Source organism: Mirounga angustirostris, unplaced genomic scaffold (genome assembly GCF_029215605.1).
Source record: "Mirounga angustirostris isolate CCGP_5_RB_7025 unplaced genomic scaffold, mMirAng1.0.hap1 SCAF_10, whole genome shotgun sequence".
In the NCBI taxonomy this organism is placed as follows: domain Eukaryota; kingdom Metazoa; phylum Chordata; class Mammalia; order Carnivora; family Phocidae; genus Mirounga; species Mirounga angustirostris.
The window spans coordinates 102,913,081-102,928,448 of NW_026991718.1; the positions used below are offsets into that span (position 1 = coordinate 102,913,081).

At 42.5% G+C, this 15,368-nt stretch overlaps 1 pseudogene; it reads left to right on the top strand.

Moving 5' to 3' along the window:
- Positions 1-11,824: 11,824 nt before the first annotated feature.
- Positions 11,825-13,055, top strand: LOC123850567 (developmentally-regulated GTP-binding protein 1-like; annotated as a pseudogene).
- Positions 13,056-15,368: the final 2,313 nt, after the last annotated feature.

Here is a 15,368-nt window from a genome sequence, read left to right on the forward strand (position 1 = left end):
ATCCCACTTGGTCGTGGTGAATAATCCTTTTAATGTACTGTTGGATCCTATTGGCTAGTATTTTGGTGAGAATTTTTGCATCCATGTTCATCAGGATATTGGTCTGTAGTTCTCCTTTTTGATGGGGTCTTTGTCTGGTTTTGGGATCAAGGTAATGGTGGCCTCATAAGTAGAGTTTGGAAGTTTTCCTTCCATTTCTATTTTTTGGAACAGTTTCAGAAGAATAGGTATTAATTCTTTAAATGTTTGGTAGAATTCCCCTGGGAAGCCATCTGGCCCTGGGCTTTTGTTTTTTGGGAGATTTTTGATGACTGCTTCAATTTCCTTAGTGGTTATAGGTCTGTTCACGTTTTCTATTTCATCCTGGTTCAGTTTTGGTAGTTGATACATCTCTAGGAATGCATCCATTTCTTCCAGATTATCTAATTTGCTGGCACATAGTTGCTCATAATATGTTCTTGTAATTGTTTGTATGTCTTTGGTGTTGGTTGTGATCTCTCCTCTTTCATTCATGATTTTGTTGATTTGGGTCATTTCTCTTTTCCTTTTGATAAGTCTGGCCAGGGGTTTATTAATCTTGTTAATTCCTTCAAAGAACCAACTCCTAGTTTCGTTGATCTGTTCTACTGTTCTTTTGTTTTCTATTTCATTGATTTCTGCTCTGATCTTTATTATTTCTCTTCTCCTGCTGGGTTTAGGCTTTATTTGCTGTTCTTTCTCCAGCTCCTTTAGGTGTAAGGTTAGATTGTGTACTTGAGACCTTTCTTGTTTCTTGAGAAAGGCTTGTATTGCTATATACTTTCCTCTTAGGACTGCCTTTGCTGCATCCCAAAGATTTTGAATAGTTGTGTTTTCATTTTCATTGGTTTCCATGTATATTTTTAATTCTTTAATTTCCTGGTTGACCCATTCATTCCTTAGTAGGATTCTCTTTAGCCTCCATGTATTTGAGTTCTTTCCGACTTTCCTGTTGTGATTGAGTTCTAGTTTCAAAGCATTGTGGTCTGAAAATAGGCAGGGAATGATCCCAATGTATTGGTACCGGTTGAGGCCTGATTTATGACCTAGGATGTGATCTATTCTGGAGAATGTTCCATGGGCACTAGAGAAGATTGTGTAATATGGTGCTTTGGGATGGAATGTTCTGAATACGTCTGTGAAGTCCATTTGGTCCAGTGTGTCATTTAAAGTCTTTATTTCCTTGTTGATCTTTTGCTTAGACAATCTGTCCATTTCAGTGAGGGGGGTGTTAAATTCCCCCACTATTATTGTATTGTTGTCAATGTGTTTCTTTGCTTTTGTTATTAATTGCCTTATATAATTGGCTGCTCCCATGTTAGGGGCATAGATATTTACAATTGTTAGATCTTCTTGTTGGATAGACCCTTTAAGTAGTATATAGTGTCCTTCCTCATCTCTTATTACAGTCTTTGGTTTAAAATCTAATTTGTCTGATATAAGGATTGCCACCCCAGCTTTCTTTTGGTGTCCATTAGCATGGTAAATGGTTTTCCACCCCCTCACTTTCAATCTGGGGGTGTCTTTGGGTCTAAAATGAGTCTCTTGTAGACAGCATATCATTGGGTCTTGTTTTTTAATACAGTCTGATAGCCTGTGTCTTTTGATTGGGGCATTTAGCCCATTTGCTTTCAGGGTAACTATTGAAAGATGGGAATTTAGCGCCATTGTATTGCCTGTAGGGTGACTGTTACCGTATATTGTCTGTGTTCCTTTCTGGTCTATGTTGCTTTTAGGCTCTCTCTTTGCTTAGAGGACCCCTTTCAAGATTTCCTGTAGGGCTGGTTTTGTGTTTGCAAATTCCTTTAGTTTTTGTTTGTCCTGGAAGCTTTTTATCTCTCCTATTTTCAATGACAGCCTAGCTGGATATAGTATTCTTGGCTGCATATTTTTCTCATTTAGTGCTCTGAATATATCCTGCCAGTCCTTTCTGGCCTGCCAGGTCTCTGTGGATAGGTCTGTTGCCAATCTAATGTTTCTACCATTTTAGGTTACAGATCTCTTCTCCCAAGCTGCCTTCAGGATTTTCTCTTTGTCTCAGAGACTCGTAAGTTTTACTATTAGATGTCGGGGTGTTGATCTATTTTTATTGATTTTGACAGGGGTTCTCTGTGCTTCCTGGATTTTGATGCCTGTTTCCTTCCCCAAATTAGGGAAGTTCTCTGCTGTAATTTGCTCCATTATACCTTCTGCCCCTCTCTCTCTTTCTTCTTCTTCTGGGATCCAAATTATTCTAATGTTGTTTCGTCTTATGGTATTGCTTATCTCTCGAATTCTGCCCTCCTGATCCAGTAGTTGTTTATCTCTCTTTTTCTCAGCTTCCTTATTTTTCATCATTTGGTCTTCTATATCACTGATTCTCTCTTCTGCCTCATTTATCCTAGCAGTTAGCACCCCCATATTTGATTGCACCTCATTAATAGCCTTTTTGATTTCTACTTGGTTAGATTTTAGTTCTTTTACTTCTCCAGAAAGGGTTTCTCTAATAACTTCCATGCTTTTTTCCAGCCCAGCTAGTATCTTTAAAGTGATGATTCTGAACTCTAGATCTGACATTGTACTAATGTCCGTATTGAGTAGGTCCCTGGCAGTCGGTACTACCTCTTGTTCTTTTTGTTGAGGTGATTTTTTTCTGTCTTGTCATTTTGTCCAGAGGAGAATAGATTAATGAGAGTACAAAATGCTAACAGGGTAACAACGTTCCCAGAAAATATACTCTAAACAAGTCAGAAAAGACCTGAAGCAGTGGGAAAAGAAAGGGAAAGAGAGAAAAAAGAAAAAAATAAGGAAAAGAAAAAGATAAAGATAAAAACAAACAAAAACAGAACAAAGCAAAAAAAAAAACAGAATGTGATCAAATATGATCAGGCTGGTATATAGATCAGTGCCACACACTAGATTTTGGGTGTATTTGGTCTGTTAGAAGAAAGTGCCTCCCAAAATTTTAAAGAAAGAAAAACTTATATATGTACAAAAATAAGGGTTGATATGATGAAGGGATGGAATATGACTGTAAAGATGGAGATTATAAAAAATTTTATAAATGAATTGATAAGAAGTTGTTTGAAAAAAGAAAGAAGAGGATTAAAAAAAAAGAAAAAAAAAGGGAGAGAATGGATCAGGCAGGGGAGTAGGAAAAAACCATACACTAGAGATTTAGGGTATATTTTGATTTGTTAGAAGAAACGATCTCAAAATTTTAAAGAGAGAACAACTTATATATATATGCCAAAAATAAGGGTAACTACTATGAAGGGATAGAATATGACTCTAAAAATGAAAAATAAAAATGAAAAATAAATTTTTTTTTTAAAAAAGGGATTGATAAGATGTGGTTGAAAAAGGGAAAAAGAAAAATTCCAAAAAAAAAAAGAAAAAAGACAGCTAAAAAAAAAAATTAACTTTGAAAGACTAAAGAATCACGGTAAAAAAGCCATGAATTCTATGTGCAGTATTCCCCTAGCGCTGGAGTTCTGCCGTTCTCATTGATCAGTAAACTTGGTCTTGGCTGGCTGTTCTCGCTGATCTGGGGGAGGGGCCTGTTGCCGTGGTTTCCAAATGTCTTTGCCAGAGGCGGAATTGCCGTGCTCTTGCCCATTCCGGACTAAGTAATCTGCTCGGGTTTGCTCTCCGGAGCTTTTGTTCCCTTCAAGCTTTCCGTACAGCTTTGGAGGCAGAGAGTGAAGATGGCGGCCTCCCAATCTCCATCCCGGTGGAGCCGAGAACTCGGGGCCCCGCTCCTCAGTGAGCCCCCAGAGAAAAGCCGCCAGTCACTCCCATCTCCCTGGTCTCTGGCCACACTCCGTGCTCACCCGGCCTGTGACTGCGCGTTTCTATCTCTGGCACCCGACCCCGTGTGGAATCTCCAAACCCAGCAGATTTCTGCAGTGTGTTCCCACACCTCTCCTCCTGGGGGAAGAAGGTGAGTCTCCCCGGATCTGCCGCTTGTTGGGTCCCTGCTGGAGTAGCAGTGGCCCGACTGTGCCACAGATCACGGTATATGGCAACCACGAGCTGAGAGCCTGCGCCTGGGCTCCGTCTCTGCAGCCAGCTTCCCCGCTCTGATACCTGGGAACTCTGCCGCACTCAGGCACCCTGGTCTTTCTGTGACCCCGAGGGTCCTGAGACCACACTGTCGCACAAGGGTTCCACGCCCCACTTAGCCACTGGAGTGATGTCCCTCAGCGGAGCAGACTTCTAAAAGTTCCGATTTTTTGCTCCGCGGCTCTATCACTTGCCAGAAGTGGCAGGCAGAGGTCCCTCCCCCGCCATCTATCCTCCCGAATATCGCCTCAGATTCACTTCTCCACATGTCCTACCTTCCAGAAAGTGGTCGCTTTTCTGTTCAGAGAATTGTTGCTCTTCTTTTCTCGATCTCCTGTTGAGTTTGTAGGTGTTCAGAATGGTTTGATCCCTATCCAGCTGAATTCCTGAGAGGAGACGAAATCCAGGTCTCCTACTCCTCCACCATCTTGCTCCGCCCCCCCCTGACTTAATGAATCTAGAAGCCACTGTAATGTTGTAAGTATGGAACCTGCTATGGGGGAGGTTTTAATAATTTATTCACAAAGTGGCTGAATTATTTATTTTTTGCTGCCTAACAAAATATCCCAAAACTTAGAGGCTTAACACAACAAGCATGTGTTAACTCACGGAAGTTTCTGAGAGTTAGGATAAAGCAACAGCATATTCTGGCTCAGGATGTCTCTGCAGTCAAAATGTTGGTTGAGGCTCCTACAATCTTCAGAAGGGCCTGGAGTAGCTGCTTCCAGAAAGGCTTATCATACGCCAGTTGGCTGGAGACCTCAGTTCCTTATCACATGGATCTCTCTACAGGGTTGCTTGAGTGCCTTTATGACCCAGTAGCTGGTTTCTCCTGGAGCAAGTGATCCAAGAGAAAGAAAGGAAGAAGCCACCAGGCCTTTGATTACCTACTCAGAAGTTACACACTGTTCTTTCTAACTTATTCTATTCCTTAGAAGTGAGCCACTATGCCCACGCTTAAGAGGAAGAGAATTAGGCTTCACCTGTTGGAGAAAGTGTCAAAGAATCTGCAGATACATTTTAAAACACCAGAGTACCTTTCCTTCGAATAGCTCCAGAGAATGCAAACAAATCATTGTTACCACCTGGTATTTGAATGTTTTGCTGGGAGATTGCAAGAAACATAGAAGTCTTAACATTTATAATCATAGAATAGTGAAAAATGAATAGTATATAATAGTGAAAAAATAATACTTATGAGGATAGGTGCGAGGACACTGTACTATCTTATCTTAGGTCTGGATAGGTGGGAGGATTTGGGAAGAGTAGAGGATACCATTGGCTTCAATCTCATACTTTCTGTTTAACATATACAATATTAAGTAGCTATCTCATTGTGCTCTTTGATTCAACAATTCAACACCAGGTACCATAGTACCCCCTGCTTTCAAGGCTGAGAGATAGATGGAAGAGAGCTCTCCTAGAAAAAGCCAAACCCAGCACCGATACAGAACCCCACCTGACCATAGATGAGTGAGCCCAGTAGAGACCAGGAGAACCACCCAGCTCAGATATGTTGAACCATGCAGAAATGTGAGACATTAATATTTATTGTTGTATGCCTCTGAACTTGTGTGACTGTTTGTTATACAGCAGTAGTAACTGATATAAGTTTACAGTGTAGTGGAAAAGGTGAATAGAAAGGCAGATTTTGCAGTGCTATATGATACATATCATAGTTGAAGACTGAATAGGGTGTTCGACAAGAGTGAGAGGGGAGGGCCTAAATCTACCTCAGGGTGATCAGGGAAGCTGAAGACTTCTGGCACACCTGAATGAAGTCCTAAGGATGAGCACCAGAGTGGGTTGGAAGACTGAGGCTGGGGGTGGAAAGCACATCCTTTTCAGGTAACTGCAAGGTCTTAGTAAGCTAGAAAGCAGTTGTAATGGGTGGGTCCTAACTGCTGGCAGCCACTGGATTATGAATCACTCTATATGTCCTGCTAAAGAGTTTGCTCTTTGTCCTAAAAGTAACCACTGAAGGACTAAAGAGGCATAACATAATCAGATTGATGGCTTATTAAGCCCACCCTGGGAGTTGTGTGGACCCAGGCAGGAATTGGGGTGGCTGGTCATGAGTCTGTGCTCCTCCAGATATGGCCATGGGAAAGAAGGGGGCAGAGGAGGGAAATATTAGGAGGTGGTTCAGACAAGGCTTGGCAACCAATATAATGAGGGGGTGGTACTTGGCTTCAGCTCCAAGGCAGAAAAGTTTGGAAGGGGGCGGTGGTAAGCATTTCAATGTGGGTCATGATGAGTTTGAAATGCCTGTGGGTGAGCTGAAAGGAGGTGTTTAGTAGGCAGGGGAAAAGCAGTTCTGGGCCTCAGAAGAGGAGCCTGCATCAGGCATATACTCTTGAGCATCATCCACATGGAAGCAGTAACTGAAGCTATTACAGGCAAGGTTGGGTTTATGTAGAATGAGAAACAAACCAAATTTAGTACCTTAGGGAAACACTGACACCTAAATGATGGACAGAGGAAGAGAAACCAAAGAAGGCTGAGAAAGAGAAGCCAGAGAGTGAGAGAAGACACAGAGGAAAGTGATTTCACATAAAACAAAGGGTTTTGAAGTTGGAGGTTAACAGTACAACATATCACAGGGAGGGAGGAGCATGGAGGATTGAAAAGTATTTTGTTTGTTTGTTTTGTACCCAGAAACTTTGATGAGTTTCATGGTGACTTAAGCAAGGATTGAATCAAAGATCAAGAGGGATGAGAGATATACTGCAAAGAGTAGACAAGGACATGCAGACAATAATGGATATTAACTACTGCTCAGTAGAAGAACCATCTGTGGTCTCTTGGCTGCAGCTCTAACTTCAGCCATGGACAGGGAGAGAGTTCTGTGTAGGTTTTGACTCACTTCAAGCAGACAGCATCTTGCCTCTGGTATGTACTTTGAATTTTCCTTTCTGTCCAGGGCTTTTCCAATACCATGGGCCCTAATGAGAACTTGCTCAGCCCCGTACACATAAGCTTGGGAGTATTGGAGAATTAACACCTCTGTGAGAGAATTAATAATCATCCCCCCAAGGGGATGCAATGTCCACTGACGGATGAATGGATAAAGAGAATGTGGTATCTATATGCAATGAAATATTATTCTGCCATTTGTGACAACAGGCAAGGCGCTTGAGAACATTATGTCAAATGAAATAAATCAGACAGAGGAAAACAAGTACTGTATGAGCTCATTTATATGTAGAATCTGAAAAAAAAATTCAGAGTAGCAGGTTGTCATGGGGTGGGGGAAATGGGGAGATTTGGTCAAGGGTACAAATTTCCAGTTATAAAATGAGTAAGTTTTGGGGATCTAACATTCAGCATGGTGCCTATAGTTAATGATTCTGTATTTTACATTTGAAAGTTGCTAAAGAAGCAAATCTTAAATGTTCTTATTGTAACAGCACTCCAACTGGTCTTAACGGTTAACTTGCTTTAAGCTATGGACTCCTTGCTTCGAGTCCCTAAGACCGAATTACCTTGATCTATAGCAGAACTGACCTTCTTTCCTTGAAGCTGGCCTAGAGGAGTGAAGAACCAAACTCTCCCAGAAGATAAGTCCTGACCACATTTGAAAACGGCTACCTCAGATGCCCGCAAATCTGTTCAGGGTCCGATCAACATACGACTAACCTCCTGGGCACCTGCTTCTCCTGCATGTAGCTCCCCTCTCTTTTCCTGTGCCTTCCCCTTTAAAACCTTTGGTCTTTGAGACGTTAGTCCACCATCTTCCCAGGTGACTGCCTTCCTGAATAAAGCAAACTCTCCTTTCCCACCCTCACTATTCTCCTGAGTACTGATTTTTAAGCAGTGAGCAGCGGAACCTGAGTTCTGAGCTGGTACTCTGGTAACATTACCACACACATAAAAACTGTAATTACCTGAGGGGACAATGTTATTTAATCTTATTGTGGTAACCATTTTGTAGTATAAATATGTAGCAAATCATCCCCTTGTACACTTTTAACACAATGTTATATGTTAATTATATATAACTCAATAAAGTTGGTGGGCTGGGGGGGAATGCCTGCCTCTCATCTTTAGAGCGGACAATTCTGAGAGGGATTCTGTAAACTTCTCACAGGTCAAATGGAATTAAGCTCCATTACCAGGAGGTCTGCTATTGACAACACATGCTCATGTTGGCCTTTCTTCCACAGATCCCTCACTTGGGCTCCCTGGGATCATCTCTCAAATAAACTACTTGAATCTAAGTCCATATCTCAGGCTTTGTTTGGGGGAGAATCTAAATTAAAAGAAAATTGTTTACAATAAAGATTTAAGATAAATATATAGGTATCAAGAGGTACTCACCCACTGCACTCCCTCTCCTTAGCTACTTAGGTGGCCATGTTTTGCATCACAGGACCTTACTCTCCAACAATAGCTAATTGAACCAAGGGTAACTGAGCTCAGCCAATCCAAACACACTCTGGTCAGCAACCTGTGATGTTGCTGTTATGAACATAGGGAAGGAGCTAATTGGATTTCCTTTTTTGGGAAACTAAAATATATCGAAAAAATTGACTAAAAAATATCTCCCGCATGAAGTAAGCAATGAGAGCAGAAGCTGAAAGGTGGAGATGGATAGAGGGAATGGAGAAAATATGGTAGCAACATTATGAGAGAACAAAAGCAGTGAGCTAGGGGCACCTGGATGGCTCAGTTTGTTAAAGGTCCAACTCTTGATTTTGGCTCAGGTCATGATCCCAGTGTCATGAGGTCGAGCCCCACTCTGTGGGGAGTTTGCTTGTCTCCCTCTCCCTCTGACCCTCCTCCACCTCTCTCTCATGCTCACTCTATCTCTAAAATAAATAAATAAATCTTTAAAAAGAAAAAGCAGAAGTGGAGTTTCCATGGGGCTCATAAACAAGAGGAAGAGAGGAGTCCTGTATTCTCCTTGACTTTTTTTTTTTTAAGATTTATTTATCTGAGACAGCGGGTGAGAGAGAGTGTGCACAAGTGGAGTGGAGGGACAGGGGGAGAGGGAGAGGGAGAAGCCGACTTCCCGCTGAGCAAACACAGGGCTTGATCCCAGGACCCTGAGATCATGACCTGAGCCCAAGGCAGACCCTTAACTGATTGAGCCACTTAGGTGCCCCTCCATAGTCAGAGTGACCAGAGGGAGATGCTTGTGGGGAGGAAGTGTGCCAATCCCATCATTCACCCTTCCAAGCCAATGCCCTTCCCTTCTCTGCCCTGTCTGCATCTGGCAGGCCAACTTGTGTTTTGTGGGTTATTTTGGTGCAAAAACTGGTTTTATTAAAGCACAGGGACAGGACCCATAGGCAGAAAGAGCTGCCTGGCAGGGCAACTTGTGTGAACTTCTCCTCCTCCCTTCGCCTGGCTCCTGGTGGGGTTCAGCTTGTGGGAAGCATCAGAAAGGCCAGGGATCAGAAGGTGGGAGAGGAGGGAAACCGTGGTGTTTTATCTCCAGCTTACTTCTACCACGGTGCCATAAGTTAGCACCATCTTCAGCCAGGCAGTCTTCTCCATGTAATCCAGCCACCCTTTCCAGGTTCAGGGAACTGGTCCCTTCCCTCACGTCCTTGGAAGTATAGATGGGAAGAGACCCTCACTGATGCTAGTCCCAGGGGGCTGCACTCTCCTTCCTGGTTTCCCTAAATCTGCCCACACCTTCATAAATAGTCCCTAATATTAATAGTCCCTCTAGGAGCCTGACTGATGTGGGAAAACAGTACAACAGAGGAGAGGGACAATCTTGAAACTGGAGGGACAGGAAATGCAAATAATTTGTGCCTGATAATTACAGACTGCCAAGCTGCACTACTCCAGGAAGTGTTTTTCACATTGGGATGGAATTGTGTGAACTATGCTTCTGCTGACAACTGCACTTTTCTCTTAAAATATAAGGTAAAGTCATGCTAAGAGAGAGAAGGTAAAAGGGTAGTGCAGGAGGGGTTCCTTTATATCTGAAAAACCCCAGCAGCCGAAGGGAGAGCCAGATGAAGTTGGGGACTGTAGCTTGTTGTTTTTACAACCATTTCAAAACTTCTTGTTGAGGTGTAATGTATATCCCCTAAAGTGCACACATATCATATTACATAGTTCAGTGAATTTTTGCAAACTGAACACACTCATGTAATCAGTACCCATGTCAAGAAAGAGGACTTTGTGTCCTGGTTAACTCACTAACCCTTTACCCCAAGGGTACCCACTATGCTAACTTCAAACACAATGGATTAATTTATCCTGTCCTTAAATTTTATATGCATGGAATCAAATATATTCTTCATATTTGGCTTCTTTCATTCTACATTGAATTGGTATGGTTTATGCATGTCGATACATGCAAAAGCATGTAGTTGTAGTTTGCTCATTCTTGTTGCTGTATGTACTACATGTGTAAACAACCATAAAAGATTTCTCAATTTTATTGTTAATGGGCATTTAGGTAAATTCCAATTTGGGGCTATTATGACTATTTCTACTATGAACCTCCTTGTATGTATGTGTCTTTCGATGAACAAAAGTACACATTTCTGTTAAGTAGATACTTAGGAATGGGATTGCTAAATCTTAGTGTGTGTACTTTTGTAGATACTACCAAATGGTTTTCCTGAGTGGTAGTACCAATTTACACTACCAGTTGCTGGGCATGAGAGTTCCAGTGGGACCATACATTTTTATTGGCATCAGCCAGGTAATTGTGTGATTTTTAACCTGTGTTCCCAAAATCCCAGGCACGGGCGTAATCAGGCAGAGGGCTACATTGGCCCAGAGTTTGGGGTTTGTAGTCCAAGGCTGAAGGGCAGAAAATTGAAGTTGCCGACATGAAGTGGAAAGCGTCATGCCCCGGGGCTCTTGCCAACGTCGGAAGCTGGAGTTATTGATAGATAGCTTAAAAGAAGGAACTAGAAGTTTAGATGAGTTTGAAGGGCATGGAGAGAGATGTAAGAACATGAGAGAAGAGAGGTGTGAAATATTTTGTTTTTGTTTTTGTTTTTTTTTAAGATTTTATTTATTTATTTATTTGAGAGAGAGAGAGAGCGAAACAGCATGAGAGGGGAGAGGGTCAGAGGGAGAAGCAGGCTCCCCACTGAGCCGGGAGCCCGACGTGGGACTCGATCCCAGGACTCCGGGACCATGACCTGAGCCGAAGGCAGTCGCTTAACCAACTGAGCCACCCAGGTGCCCGAGAGGTGTGAAATATTTTGGTAAGAGAATGAGTTTGGAGAAATGTTGGATGAGTTGAGACTGAAGATAAGAACAACTTGAAAGAGAGTAGCTTCAAGCTAGAGAAACTTATAATCAAGGTCACCTTGACACCAGCCATGAGAAGAGAGGAGGGTCAAGGAATACAGGTGGGGTTATTTTGAGAAGATGAAAGAGAAGTAGCCTGCAAGTGGCTCGCCCTATGTCCTCCAGTCTTTCAGTCACTATTTCTATTTAAAAGTTCCCTTTTATATTTCTTTCTTGTTCCCTTTTAACTAGTTACATCACTCCCACCCCCATTTTCTTCTGTTATCACTTTGCCTGAATTGCTCAACCTTATCTTCTTTGGTGTCCCTTTTTCCTTCTCTTCCTCCTCATGCTGAACTTTCTGGCCCTTTGCCTCTGGGTCTTGAGAAGTCAAAACGACAACAACAACAACAAAAAACAAAAACAAGTCTTCCTTATTACTCTTCTGCTATCACCTGAAACCTTGGCTGAGATCCCCCAGCGGTTGTGTGAGGGGAAGTAGTCTGTGCGGAGATCACTATACTCTCCCCCCAACCCCCCGTGACTCACCACCATGAGCAGCACCTTAGCCAAGATTGTGGAGATCGAAGCCAAAATGGCTTCGATCTCCAAAAGAACAAGGCCACAGCACACCACCTAGGGCTGCTTAAGGCTTGCCTTGCTAAGCTTCATAGAGAGCTCATTACCTCAAAAGGTGGAAGTGGTGGTGGGCCAAGAGAAGGTTTTGATGTGGCCAAGACAGGTGATGCTCAAATTGGGTTTGTGGGTTTTCCATCAGTGGGGAAGTCAACACTGCTTAGTAACATGGCAGGGGTATATTCGAGGTAGCAGCCTATGAGTTCACTACTCTGACCACTGTGCCTAGTGTCATCAGATACAAAGGTGCCAAGATCCAGCTCCTGGATCTTCCAGGTATCATTGAGGATGCCAAGGATGGGAAAGGTAGAGGCCGTCAAGTCATTGCAGTGGCCTGAACATGTAACTTGATCCTGATTGTTCTGGATGTCCTGAAACCCTTGGGACACAAAAAGATAATTGAAAATGAGCTGGAAGTCTTTGGCATTTGCTTGAACAGCAAACCCCCAACATTGGCTTTAAGAAGAAGGATAAAGGAGGCATTAATCTCATGGCCACTTGCCCTTAGAGTGAGCTGGATGCTGAAACTGTGAAGACCATTCTGGCTGAATACAAAATTCACAAAGCTGATATGACACTGCGTAGTGATGCCACAGTGGATGACCTCATTGACGTGGTAGAAGGAAACAGCGTTTACATCCCTTGTATTTATGTGTTGAATAAGATTGATCAGATCTCCATTGAGGAATTGGATATCATCTATAAGGTGCCTCACTGTGTACCCATCTCTGCCCATCACTGATGGAATTTTGATGACCTCTTGGAAAAGATTGGGACTATCTGAAACTAGTGAGGATTTACACCAAACCCAAAGGCCAGTTGCCAGATTATACATCCCCAGTGGTGTTGCCTTACTCTAGGACTATGGTGGAGGATTTCTGCATGAAGATTCACAAAAATCTTATCAAAGAATTTAAATACGCTCTGGTTTGGGGTCTGTCTGTGAAACATAATCCTCAAAAAGTGGGTAAAGATCATACATTGGAGGACGAGAATGTCATTCAGATTGTGAAGAAATGAAACCTTCCCCTCTAACCATGTGCTTGGCCAACCATAACAGCTTTTCCCATGACCAAGCACCCTACCCCAAACCCCTTTGAGCTTTGGCAGCCAGTGGATCAGGATTCAGGAGAGGGAGATGAAGGCATCCAAGCTGGAATTTTGTCTTGGTGTCACCTTGTAAATTCAACTGCATAAAGGACCTGGTAGGCCATCCAAAAAAAAAACAAAAACAAAAACCTTGGCTCCACCACCAATATTTAGAACTTTATTTTTGCCATCTATTCTACAGTTTGCCTTTTCTATTTGTCCTCCAAGTTATTCTTGAAGAGTGGCTTTAAAGGTTTTATTTTTTTGTTTATTTTGCATTTTCTTTTTATCACTGGAAGCTCCTTCAAACAAAATCTCAGTTGAAATCTTATATATTGAGCAGGGAAATATGATGTTCCCTAGGGTTGAGCAGTATGCAACCTGTACAACTCTATGCAGTGAATGTCAGACATTTCTTAAACCTTCAGATTCTCTTGTCCCTGTCTCTTATTCCAGCCATAGTAGTGGCAACCAGTTTTATGCAGACTTCAACCAGCCTCATACAAGTATGAACTGATGGTGCCTACCTCAGCCCCACCTCTCACTTCTGCCCTAGAACTTCTTCTTTCTCCTTGAGAAGAACCCCTTAACCTGGGTGCACAACCCAGAAGTACAGGGGAGTTAAGGCGCTGTCCCATGACTGTGCTTGACCAAAGGGGGATGGAAACAGCTGGGTAAATCTCCCTTTCTTGCTCCAAAAAGATGGTCCTGATGTGCATTTTTCAGGATTTCTCAGCTGCCTCATGGGAATTAAACACCCAGGTGCCTATAGCGTCAGCTAACTCTATTGTGCATTCTTGAATTAGCTTTCCCTCCTTCAGCATTTCCCTCTCCCACACTCATTCCTGCTCCCTGGAGTCACACTCCCAGATTAACTACTTAGATTCCTGCCTCTGTCTCAGGCTTTGTTTTCTGAGGAAGCAGCTGATAACACCCCCTAACTCAATCCCCTGGGGGTGGGGAAAAGCATTTCCAAAGCACTCGGGTGATTTTCGTCATTTGAAGTGATTGTTCTGGAATAAAGTTAAGTTGAGACAGTTAGTAGGGATATCTTGACTGAAGAACTGCTCATTATTCTTGGAGCTGAATACGTTATTTGCATTTTAGGTGCATATATCAAAGTTCAGTGGGCAGAAATTGAAATGGGCCATTGTTGTGGTTGAATCAATAGGTGTGGAAAACAAAGTGGATTTCAGTGGAGTGGTATAAAAGCTCTAGCCCCTTAGGGAATTTACTTGGCCTAGATTGGAGTTTTGCCTTTAATAACAAATGAGAATATGGGTTTAGGTCTCTAGGGCTTTCTATCTGCACAGCCTCTGAAAGTTTAAAAACACACACCATTAGCACTTGCCTCATCTTTCCTAAACTGGCGGTTGTCACAGTTTCTTTAAAGAAGTAAGACAGTGCCTGGGAAGACAGCAGTCACCTCCCACATCCCCACTCCCCCAGACACCCAGGATACATCTTGTGTATACTTAAGCTGTCTCTGACACACATACGTTCTTTTTCATCCCTGAGTAATCAGTCTTTTTTATCCTCTTAGCAAAGAGAATGGTCTATTTTTGCACAGAAAAGATTGGGAGGAAAGGAAAATAAAATAAAGCCCTCTCCCCCAAGAAATACCCCACAAAATTCCCACAAAATAGCAACAAATGAAAGATGGCAAGGAAAAAACAGAAGCTTCTAGAATGAGGGTATTTGTCAAGTGCTGGTTGAGGATCCGGTTCTATTTTGAACATTTTGAAATTGTTTTTTTCAAATTCTGTTGTTTAGGGGTTAATGACGGTGCTGAAGCCCTATTGCTTTGAATAGGAGGGATTAGTTTCTCTATTTCAGGATTAAGGTCAGTCTTATCATCTTCAGGCTGCCACATCTTGTCAGCAGTCCTCAATCCTACAATCATTCTGCTCACGGTTCTCAAATCCTTCCTTGGGCTGCTGGCCCTGCTGAGCCCTACACTTTTTCTTTTGAATATTACTAAAAGGGAAGACTATTAGCATGAGTCCACTCTAAGACACATGGAGGGCTCACCCTCACCTTTCGTTTCCATGAGATTCTTTTTCTTTTTTAAAGATTTATTTATTTATTTATTTTAGAGAGAGACAGAAAAAGAGAGCACACAAACAGGAGGGGCAGAGGGAGAGGGAGAGAGAATCTCAAGCAGACTCTGCACTGAGAGCAGAGGCTGATGTGGGGCTTGATCTTATGACCCTGAGATCACAACTTGAGAGGAAACCAAGAGTCAGATGCTTAACTGACAGCCCCACTCAGGCACCCCATTTCCATGAGATTCTAAAGACACAGAGGAGAGAAGTAGAACTCCACAGGCCTCTTTGAGGTTGTGGTAGCATGATTGTAAAGATAGCCATATT